Source organism: Echinops telfairi, unplaced genomic scaffold, assembly GCF_000313985.2.
Source record: "Echinops telfairi isolate 266 unplaced genomic scaffold, ASM31398v2 ScPeMD7_18;HRSCAF=68, whole genome shotgun sequence".
NCBI lineage: Eukaryota > Metazoa > Chordata > Mammalia > Afrosoricida > Tenrecidae > Echinops > Echinops telfairi.
This window is the reverse complement of record NW_022103915.1, coordinates 74,681,666-74,692,208: the sequence shown is the minus strand read 5'-3', so window position 1 is coordinate 74,692,208 and position 10,543 is coordinate 74,681,666. Positions and strand designations below refer to the sequence as shown.

General features: G+C 40.4%; 1 non-coding gene and 1 pseudogene across 1 annotated transcript; both read right to left on the bottom strand.

Moving 5' to 3' along the window:
* Positions 1–10,543, bottom strand: part of LOC101648821 — a 37,713-nt pseudogene that overhangs the window by 12,762 nt on the left and 14,408 nt on the right.
* On the bottom strand, positions 5,913–6,016 carry LOC115868916. The gene has a single exon (XR_004045875.1). It is a non-coding gene; the product is annotated as a small nucleolar RNA U13 (small nucleolar RNA).

Sequence of the window (10,543 nt, the reverse complement as noted above, 5' to 3'; positions counted from 1 at the left end):
CCCCACTATCATGATCCTAATTCTACCTTACAAACCTGGTGCAGATAAGAACTGGAAGCACAGTGAATCAAGGACAGATAAACTCCTCAGGACCAATAATGAGAGTAGCGATACCAGGAGGGGAAGGGGAAGGTGGGGTATAAAGGGGGAACCGGTCACAAGGATCTACATATAACCCACTCCCTGGGGAATGGACAACAGAAAAGCGGTTGAATGGAGATGTCGGACAGTGTAAGACATGACAAAATAATAATAATTTATAAATTATCAAGGGTTCATGAGGGAGGGGGAGTAGGTAGGGAGGGGAAAAATGAGGAGCTGATACCAAGGGCTCAAGTAGAAAGAAAGAGAATGCTGATGGAAACAAATGTACAAATGTGCTTGACACAATGGATATATGTATGGATTGTGATAAGAGTTGTATGAGCCCCCAATAAAATGATTTTTAAAAAAAAGACCCCATAGGATATGGTAGAACTTACCCTGTTGGGTTTCCAAGACTGTGACTCTTTAAGGGAGTAGAAGGCCCAATCATTCTCCTTTCAAGAAGACAAAGTATATAATTACAATGAAATTCTCCAGGACTTTGAGTTAGAAAACCAAAAAAGGAGAACATACTTAGTATGTATCAAGCTGAAAGAATGGGAAAAATTTAAACCTTGAGTTGCAATATTGAATAATCTTATGGGCAAAATACAGAACAATGCAGGAAGTATCAAAAGAAAATGGAAGAAATACAAAGAGTCACTGTACTAAAAAGAATTGGCTGTCCAACTACCATTTTAAGAGGTAGCATATGATCAATAACTGATGGTATTGAAGGAAAAAGTCCAAGCTGTACTGAAGGCTGGAAGAAATAATGTTTCGACCAATTGAAATGTTTCAACAAGCTGATGAAGCACTGGAAACGCTCACTGCCTATGCCAAGAAATCTGGAAGACAGCTACCTGGCTAACCAACTAGCAGATTATATATACCATATATGCTTCTGTATAAGCCAGTTTTTTCAGCACATTTTTAATGCAGTTTTTGTGGTAAAATTAGGTGCCTAGATTGATATTCAGGTCAGCTTATATATATGGTATATATATATCATATATGTATGAAAAACTTTATTTTCATTAGAAGAAACACATAGACTATATATATAATACACACCAACACAAGTTATAAAAAGTGCATTATGCATCTTCTGTAAATTCACAGTATGAAATAAATATATTGCCTTTAAAATATAGAACATATGTAAAAAAGAAAAACAATAGGATAAAAAAAAATCACCAATATTTTTTAATGCCACACTGGAAGTTGCCATTAGCTTCTGGAAACTGAGGAACTACTCTTGTGCCACTCTAGAAGGGTCCCGGGTAAGTGGGGGATAAAAGTTTGTATTTTCATTTTGTTGCAGAAGACCTCAGGACACCAGCAAAGTTAAAAATAAGGTAGCCTGGGTGGCAGTTACTGGATATCCCCGGGGGGACACATGGTTAAACACTGGACTGCTAGCTGAAAGGTGGTTCACACCCACCCAGAGGCACCTGGGATGGTGGGAGGGCAGGTCTGGAGAACTGTTATTGCAAGGTCACCGCCTTGAAAACCTTCGGGTGCACAATTCTACCCAGGCCACTTGGGATTGTGGCAAGTTGAAATAAGTGTGACTGTAGTTGACACATCACCAGGCAGTAATAGCATTTCCGTTAACTGAGAGGGCTGGGGACAATGGGTGAGGGGCTAGAGGCTGGGAGCTGGGGTTCATGCAGGTGGAGAGGATCCGGACCTCATCCCCTCTCAGCTGACTCACGTACAAGGTCAAGTTCTCCCACTGACTATGCCCAGTGGGGCACTGTCAGCCATGCTTTCTTCACCCTCTGGGATGACCAGGGCATATTCTGGCAGTGTCCTTTGGATGTGTGTGGACACTCAAGCTAAGTGAGCATGGTAGAACCACGTAAGATGCAGAGCATGCTCAGGTCCAACAGTCAACGGCCACTGACAAGACCAAGGTAGAAGAGATCCATGTTTTTATGCATTCCAAACAAAGGTGACCCCGTTGAAAATAAAAACTATCGAATAAAACCATTAATATTACATGTAACTAAATTTTTGCCGAAGATAATTCAATTTTAGTTGCAGTAGACTATGAAGAGCTGCGAGAAATTCAAGTTGGGTTCAAAAGAGGACACAAAATGAGGGCTATCATTGCTGACGTCAAACGCATCTTGGATGAAAACAGAGAATACCAAGAAAGAGGTTTTATTGGCTAAGCAAAGACATTTGACTGTGGGGATCATAACAAACGATGGTTAGCATTGGGCAGAATGGGAATTCCAGAACACTTCCTCGCGCTCGTGCAGAAGCAGTCCTTGGAATTGAACAAGGACATACCTTGTGAATGAAATAAGCAAAGCTGTGCATCAGGGTTGTATCCTTAACTCCACTTAAGCAATCTGTGTGCTGAACAAATCATTTGAGAAGCTTTACTATACGAAGATCATGACGTCAGGATTGTAGGAAGGCTTGTTAACAACCTGTGATAGGCAGATGACACAGCCTTGCCTGCTGACATCAGGACTTGAAGTCCTTGTTGATGCAGGTCAAAGACTAGAGCCTTCAGTGTGGATTACAACGCAATATAAAGAAACAATATTTTCACAACTGTCATACATTATTTTTGTACTTATTTGTTTAACATCCATCTTTCCCCCTAGATATTACTGTCATGCTTAATGAGACTGGACTTTATTGCTTCAAACCAGTTCATTCTGGTTTGATGCCATGCTAAGAATTTTTAAGAATTTCTCTCCCGGGTATGTTGAATTGAATCTACATTTCTGCTAGGTGTGTGTTTAAGAATCACCTGGGCATCTATAAGAAACACATGAAACCTCACTCATTTCCATCTAGTCAGTTCTGACTTATGGTGACCCTCCAGGACAGGGTAGAACTGTTAGGTTTCTCGCTTTAGAAATACCTCCGTCCTTGGCTTCGCACGAGAAAGAATTCATGCAGAAGCCTGGCTTGTGATCCAAGTGGGTTTTTATAAAGGATGGAAGAAGTTTCAGGCATTACAGTAAACTGAACACAAACCAGAGAGACAGAGACGGTGACTCAGCAGTGCAGGAAGGCAGCCCGAGCACTAGAGGTAGAGAGGGAGAGAGTGTGTTGGTCTCCCAAGTTTCTGGCTTTTCAGGCCCCTCCCCCTGGGAGGTGTGGCCAAAGATACTGGTTGACCCCATTGGCTGAATTAAGGCCATCTGGCCTATATGGGTGTCCCACCCAGGTGTACTGGCTTCCTGTCTCAAAGATCTGAATGTGAGCATGCCCTCTAGCCTTAAACAGCTTTCAAGTTCCTGTAAGAAGGAAGGGAGGCTTTGGCATGTCGAGGGACAACTCCTAGTTCTGCCTCTAGCTATCTAACAGAACTTCTGGACAGTTCACGGTAGTAGAAAGCTTCGTCTTTCTCTTGAAAGAAACACATAGGAATCTTGTTAGCATGCAGACTACGATTCAGTATTTGTAGGGTGGAAATACAAATCCTCAGAAGGGGGGACAAACCAGAATGAACCGGTTCAAAGCCCTACTCTCTTAAAGTAAGTAATAATGAAAGGGAACTACAATATAGAAATAAGCTGAAACAGTTAACCAGAAGTGGCCACCTCCAGAGTACCAACGTAGGGTTCCTCTAGGGGAACTTCCCAGGCCACACCTGTCTGATTTCCTGCCTGCTTCTAGGTGGTAGAGCCCATAATTGCTTGGGATGCTTTTTTCATAAGAACACAGGCATATCTGCCCCAAGGCCCAGGAAGAGAATGAAGGTCCTCACTTCTTAGACTAAATTAATCTTCTGAGTCATTATCCCAGTCTCTGTTCTTCCGAGCATTGGGACTATCTACTCCCATTAGGAAAATCTTGTCCTCAATCCACAAAATGCCACTCCTCTCACTTCCTTCTTCCTAACTTAACAACAACAACAGAAGCACAGCAATTCCTATAAAGACTACAAAAACAACTCCAAATGAAAATCTTTTCTACCTAACAAAATAGTTATATTTTCAGTTTGAAACATCTGCCTTTAAGTCATTTCCCATTTTTCTTCAAGAAAAATCGGTGGGTATCAGCAAGGCTCATTTGGATGGTTTTCTCAAAACTAAGACCCCGCTGGCCCTAAAGGGAATTCAAGTCCTCTTAGCTGGTATGTGGAATTGCTTCCATTGCTAAAATTGTAGTCCCCTTTCCACTGTTCCTCTCCATTCGGTTTTACCCACAAAAGCTGAATAACCTTAGAAATGCCCAGAACTCACATTATGATTTATATTGCCTGAGTCTGATACTGAATCATCAAGCATGACATTTTAGCCTCTAAACCTGGACCCCTGTATTTTAGAACCCGATTCTGGGATGAAGGACAGAACCCCTATGCTGAAACTGCCAGGAATGTATTTTCTGTGTATACAATGGTGGGCGGGAGCAGTGTTTATAACACGGTTTTTCTTTGTTCAAAAGCTCTCTAGGTCACGTAGCTATAGCTCAAGAAGCTGTTCCTTAATGTTGCTCAGTGTCAACTTGAGTATTGCTGGTCATTCCAGTACAAACATTGTAGACAGAGTGGTAAGTGCACTCTCTAGTAATGGAAACACATATCTATCTACCAAAGGGGGGAAAATGCCTTTAAAAGTTTTTCTGTTTTCTTTTCCCCCTTGCTGGCCATCTTCATTGATTGATTGGTCTAGAATTTCTTTGGAGAAAGTTTAATGGATATGATTCATAGATATCCCAGAGTTTAACAGCAGTAATGATCTGGACTATTAATACGTTAAAATAAGAAAGGTGAGTAAAATGCAAATTTCAAAGGGTTGATTCTGGGTTCTATCAGGGGACTTCAAAAGGTTCATGGAAAAAAGTCTATTATGCTTTAATTCCACTTTTCCCACAAACTTTTTGAAGCCCCTCATATCTTTATTATTATAATAGTAAATATAGCAAGTGACCTTTGTATGCTGCTTTATGATAAGTTTGGTGGGTTACCATTTTACTTTAGGAAATCCACTGCTCAGAAAACTAGCAGCTAATGGATATTCAAGGAGCCCTGGTGACCCAGCAGGTTACGTACTAGACTGCTAACTGAAAGAGTAACACTTTGTTCCTACCAGCAACTAGACAGGAGGAAGATGAGACTTTCTGTTCCCATAAAAATTTGAACCCCTCAGGGGCAGTCATACTCTGTCCTCTAAGGTCTCCACGAGGAGAAATCAACTCAATGTCAGTGAGCTTGGTTTGGTTGGTTGAGAAGATATTCATATTGGTGGCAGGGCTGACTTTTTCCTCTCTTAAACCTCCATCCTCACTGGTCTATGCCAAGAAATTTGGAAGACAGCTACCTGGCCAACTGACTAGAAGGGTTTCATATTTGAACCCATTCAAAAGAAAGGTGACACCACAGAATGCCAAAATTATCAAACAATATCATTATCACATGTAAGTAAAATATTGCTGCAGATTATTAAACAATGGTTGCAATAGTACATTGACAGGGAGCTGCCAGAATTTCAAGCAGGCGTCAGAAGACATGGAACAAGGGATATCATTACTGATGTCAGATGGATCTTAGCTCAAAGCAGGACATACCAGAAAAATATTTACTTGTGTCATTGCTTGCAGAAAATGAGGACTTAAAGCATTTGCTAATTAAGACCAAGAATTTCAGCCTTCAATATGTATTGCAACTCAATGTAAAGAAAACTAAAATCCACACAATAGGTAACATCATGATAAATGGAGAAAGATTGAAGTTATCAAGGATTTTTAGCTTGCTTGGGTCCACAATCAATGCTCATGGAAGCAGCAGTCAAGAGATCAAAGGACACATTGCATTGGGCAAACCTGCTTCACACGACTTCTTTTCTTTTTTTGTGTGCCAGATGGGCAATGTGCCAGCGCCGTAACAAGGATTAAGAGAGGCACATATCACACAGACGCATGAAGACCCAATCATCATACTTATGAACTGGAGGAGGATCCACACATGATTTCTTTAAAGTGTTTAAAAGCAAGACTGTTACTTTGAAAACAAGATGCGCCTGACCCAAGCCATGGTATTTTCAGTTGCCTCATATGCATGTGAAAGTTGTTCTTAGAAAAAGAAGACCAAAGAAGCATGGGTGCATTTGAAACTGTGGTCCTGGCAACGGGTAACGAAGTACTATGGACTGCTCAAAGGACAAACTCATTGGACTTGGAAGAAGTACAGTCGGGGTGCTCTTTAGAAGCAAGGATAGTAAGACTTTATCTCCTGTACTTTGGACATGTTATCAGGAGAGAATAGTCCCTGGCAAAGGACACCATGCTTGGTAAAGTAGAGGGACAGTGAGGAAGACACTCTACAAGACAGATTGACACAGTGATTGCAAAAGTGGGCTTAAATATAACAATGGTGAAGGTGGCATAGAACCGGGCAATGTTTCATTCTGTTGTAGATGGACCACTATAAGTCAAACCTTACTCGATGGCATCTAACAACAATCCCCAGTATGGCTCAGCTTCTGCTAGATTACTCCATTCTCTCTATCCCTGTACCCCCTGCCTCCAACATTTCTGGAGCTTTTGCTACGTCTGAGAACAAAAAGGGATGAGGAAGTCTTCGCCACAATCGAGGAAAAAGCTATCTATGAGATAACCACAGTCATCCCTGTTCATCATTAGCCAATTGATGGGTATTTGCCAACACGCATCCAGAATGCTACAAGATTCTGTATTTTTCCATTACCCAGCTGAGGCCCACTCTTGGTGAATACTAAGCTTGGCAAAGCTAAGAATCTAGACTGACTCAGGAAATCCGTTCCTGGATGGGCCAAAGGAAGTTTCCAGACCTGTGAGCCCTGACTGACCTCGGGGACATAGTGATGGAATCAAGATGACAGAATTAGCTCCAGGAGCCCTTTCTTTCCTCACAGCTCCCAGAACATGTTACATCCCCTGCACAGCACCAGAGAACCTGAAAATCCCATCCATCGAGTGTCTGCTCAGAGACCTCTGCTCCTCTGGGATTTAGCCAGACAACCTTCTATGTGCCCTTAGATTTCCTACTGTTGAAGAAAGAGGAAAGCGCTGGGTTATGGAGAGCTCATCAGGCCTGTTCAGAAAACAGAGCTTCTGACTTGTTTGTTCTCAAAGAATAAGTTGTTTTTCCTCATCTGTAAGTTAGGGGGGGGAAAAAGAAAAAGAAACGCATGTTTTCCAGCAGGGCTAAGTGAAAGTCTTCCTGCCTGATCTATTTTAAAAACTCCTTTGAGTTATTCCATTAAGATGTCCACTAGGATGTGCTGACATTTTGATGTGGCTGCATTTCTTTTATTGTGCCAAGTTTTATACACAATATTTGGATGTGTGTGTATCTTCATCCTATACCAGAGAATATGGTCTCCCATTTGGAATTGCATTATTGGAAGGACATTTATTTATATTGTGGTTCATAGTCAAGCCTTGCCCTGATTTGGCTCTTTGAAACGATTTTCTTTTAAAATATATCCCCATGTATATATTACTGTATAAACCTCCTTTTCCATGTCCTCTAAGAGAAGTTACGTATATTAAGGGAATGCAATGAAAGAGGAAATTCCAGTACACCTATGATCTTGGTTATTTCCTTACACAATGATTAAAATATTCAACACAGAAAGAAAAATCTGCTTGTGAGAATGGACACAGAAGAATCACTGCAGTGTTTTATTTCCTTGGGTGCACCTCTGGTCACCCTATCATTCTCTTTGTTGGTTTTTCCTAAGCTACCCAAGACCAACTTGGATGTCTCCTTCAGCTTGCTATCTTAGTCCTTCTGCTCTTTCCTTGTCACCATAAACATGACTTTGAACTTGGAGGAATATAGCCTCTTAAAATTTGAGGGGTCCAAAGAAAAGATATAATTTAGATATAGTTTGAGGGCTTAAGTGCCCAGGTTGTGTGTGTGTGTGTGTTTCTGTATTAAAGTATTGAGTGAAATAGGCTCACAGTTTCTGGACTTACTTTTTTTTTTGAGGGTTTCTTATATGCAATAGTGACCCCGAGAGGATATATTAGATATGAGAGGGATGAAAATATATAGGATTACTATGGTAAAACCTGCATTTAACATCTATAGCATTTGAGCTAGTTCAACTTGTAAAGCTTGCTCAACTTTCTTTTGAGCCAATATTAGAGATCACTGCTCGTTTGCAAGGGACGCTTTATCTTCTTGGTATGGAGAAAGAAAAATCCATAGTCTGACACGGAACAGAGTGGGATCGCGTTGCAGTGGTTGCTCTGGCTATTCTACTGGCCTACCACTACCATTGATAGGATGCCGCTTCCATCCGCTGCCCTACCAAAGGTTCAACACTCACATGTTCGTCTATGGAGATGGTTTAAAAGATGGATATTGTCTCAGCCTTCAAGGTATTTATAATGTACCTAAGACTAACCTAAGGAACAACAGCAAGCAAGCCAGTGTGGTAGTTACAACTCTGTGCCAGATGCTTCATATAATTAGCTCATTATATCTTGACCATCCCCCAAAGACTGGTATTGCAAAACTTTTTCAATGGATGAGAAAAATTTGCCCCAAATCACACTGTTAATAAATGGTGGAGCTGAGATTTAAATCTAGGTCTGTCTGGCTTTAAAGTATGTGCTGTGACATTTTGACCCTGCACCAGGTTGGCCTGTAGTCTTTAACTTTGGAAGTACAATCCTCTCTGTTATCTCAGGGGGTTCACAATAGTCTGCAAATGGGGAGGGGGTGTGTGAATGACTCTAGAGCAGTGGTTCTCAACCTTCCCCATGCTGGACCCTTTCATACACTTCCTCATGTTGGGCTGACCCCCAACCATAAAATTATTTTCGTTGCTACCTCATAACTTTAATTTTGCTACTTTTATGAATTAAGATGTAAATATCTGATACGCAGGATGTGTTTTCATTTTTATAAATTGAACATAATTAAAGCATAATTATTAATCACAAAACAACATGTAATTATATATTGTGAAATATTTATTTCTAATTGCAAATAAATGAAATTTTGTCATGAAGCATGGTGTAGCATGAGTAACAGTCTTAATATAACAACAGGAAACTACATTGCTACATTTTGTGACAGTATGCATAAAAAGCCAATGTCAGTGCGAAGGTTGAGATAGCTTCTTTCTCACCAGATCTGAAATTCTCATGGCAGCCTTTGCAAGTGCACAACGAAGATCATCTTCTACAAGTCTACGTCTGTATTTAGACTTGATAACTAACAAGCTGGAAAACCCTGTTTCACAAAGATAGGTTCTTAGAAATGGAAGAAGGAGGCGCAACACAGTCTGAGAGAGAACAGGATATGACTCAAACCCTTGGTCCAGAATTGTCAGGTAGATTTGGAAAGTAGGATGAAATTTCATCTGCAAACATATGCAAGTGTTCTTTCACAGAAATGATCATCTTAATCTTTTTATCTGGTTCAATGTATGTTCCTCAAAGAAAGCAGATAAGGTAGGCAACATGTAAATTTTATTTTCATCCTTTTTTGTGTGTGTGCCAAAGCTGAAGTTTCATTTGGAGTGATCAGATCTTTTCAGACAAATTGAGGCATGTTGCATTTGGTCCTTGAAGTGATAAATGTTAACTCATACAAGGTGGCAAAGATGTCAACCAAGTACCGTATATACTCAAGTATAAACCAAGTTTTTCAGCACATTTTTAATTCAATTTTTGTGGTAAAATTCAGTGCCTCGGCTGATATTTGGGTCAGATTATACTTGAGTCTATGTGATAAGCTATTTTCTGCAGTTCACTTTTATTGCTAAAAAGTGCTTCAAACTGTGGTATTGCTTTCTGTTTAAAAGATGTTTTGAGTTCATCATGAAGCTCAAAAACACGTAAAAATTTTCCTCTCAACAACCATTTCATTTCAGTGTGAAATAGCAGAGCATTATTTGGCACATGCAACTCGTCGCACAGTTGTGAAAACAGTCGACTGTTTAAAGTGCTCGCCTTTACAAAATTGACGGAACTTATGACATTTTTCATTACTTCTTGTAACTCTTGTGGCAGCGTCTTCGTTGCTAATATTTAATGACTCATACAGTGAGTTCTGATGACTTTTGGTGACTGATTCAGTACCAAACATTGAAATCCAGATCAACATCCAGCATAGCTGGAGCACCAGCTGTGCAAACACCACAAACCTTTTCCCAAGAGAACTTATGCTCATTCAGAAATGAACCAACTGTGTCAAATGCATCACGTGCAGTAGTTGTCATTTCAAGAGATGTGCAAAAAAGAAATTCATCTTTAAAGTTGCCATCATTAATATACCCACGTAAGCCAGTAACTGTAAACATTTGGCAACATCTGTGGATTCATCAAGCTGGATGTTAAATATTGGAAGTGGAGCAGATTTAATTTCCTGGATTACCTGATCAAGAATATGAGCAGAGAGGGGTCTCGGGGAGGAGATGAGCCAGTCAGGGTGTGATGTAACAATGATGAGAAATACAACCTTCCTCTAGTTCCTAAAGGTTTCCTC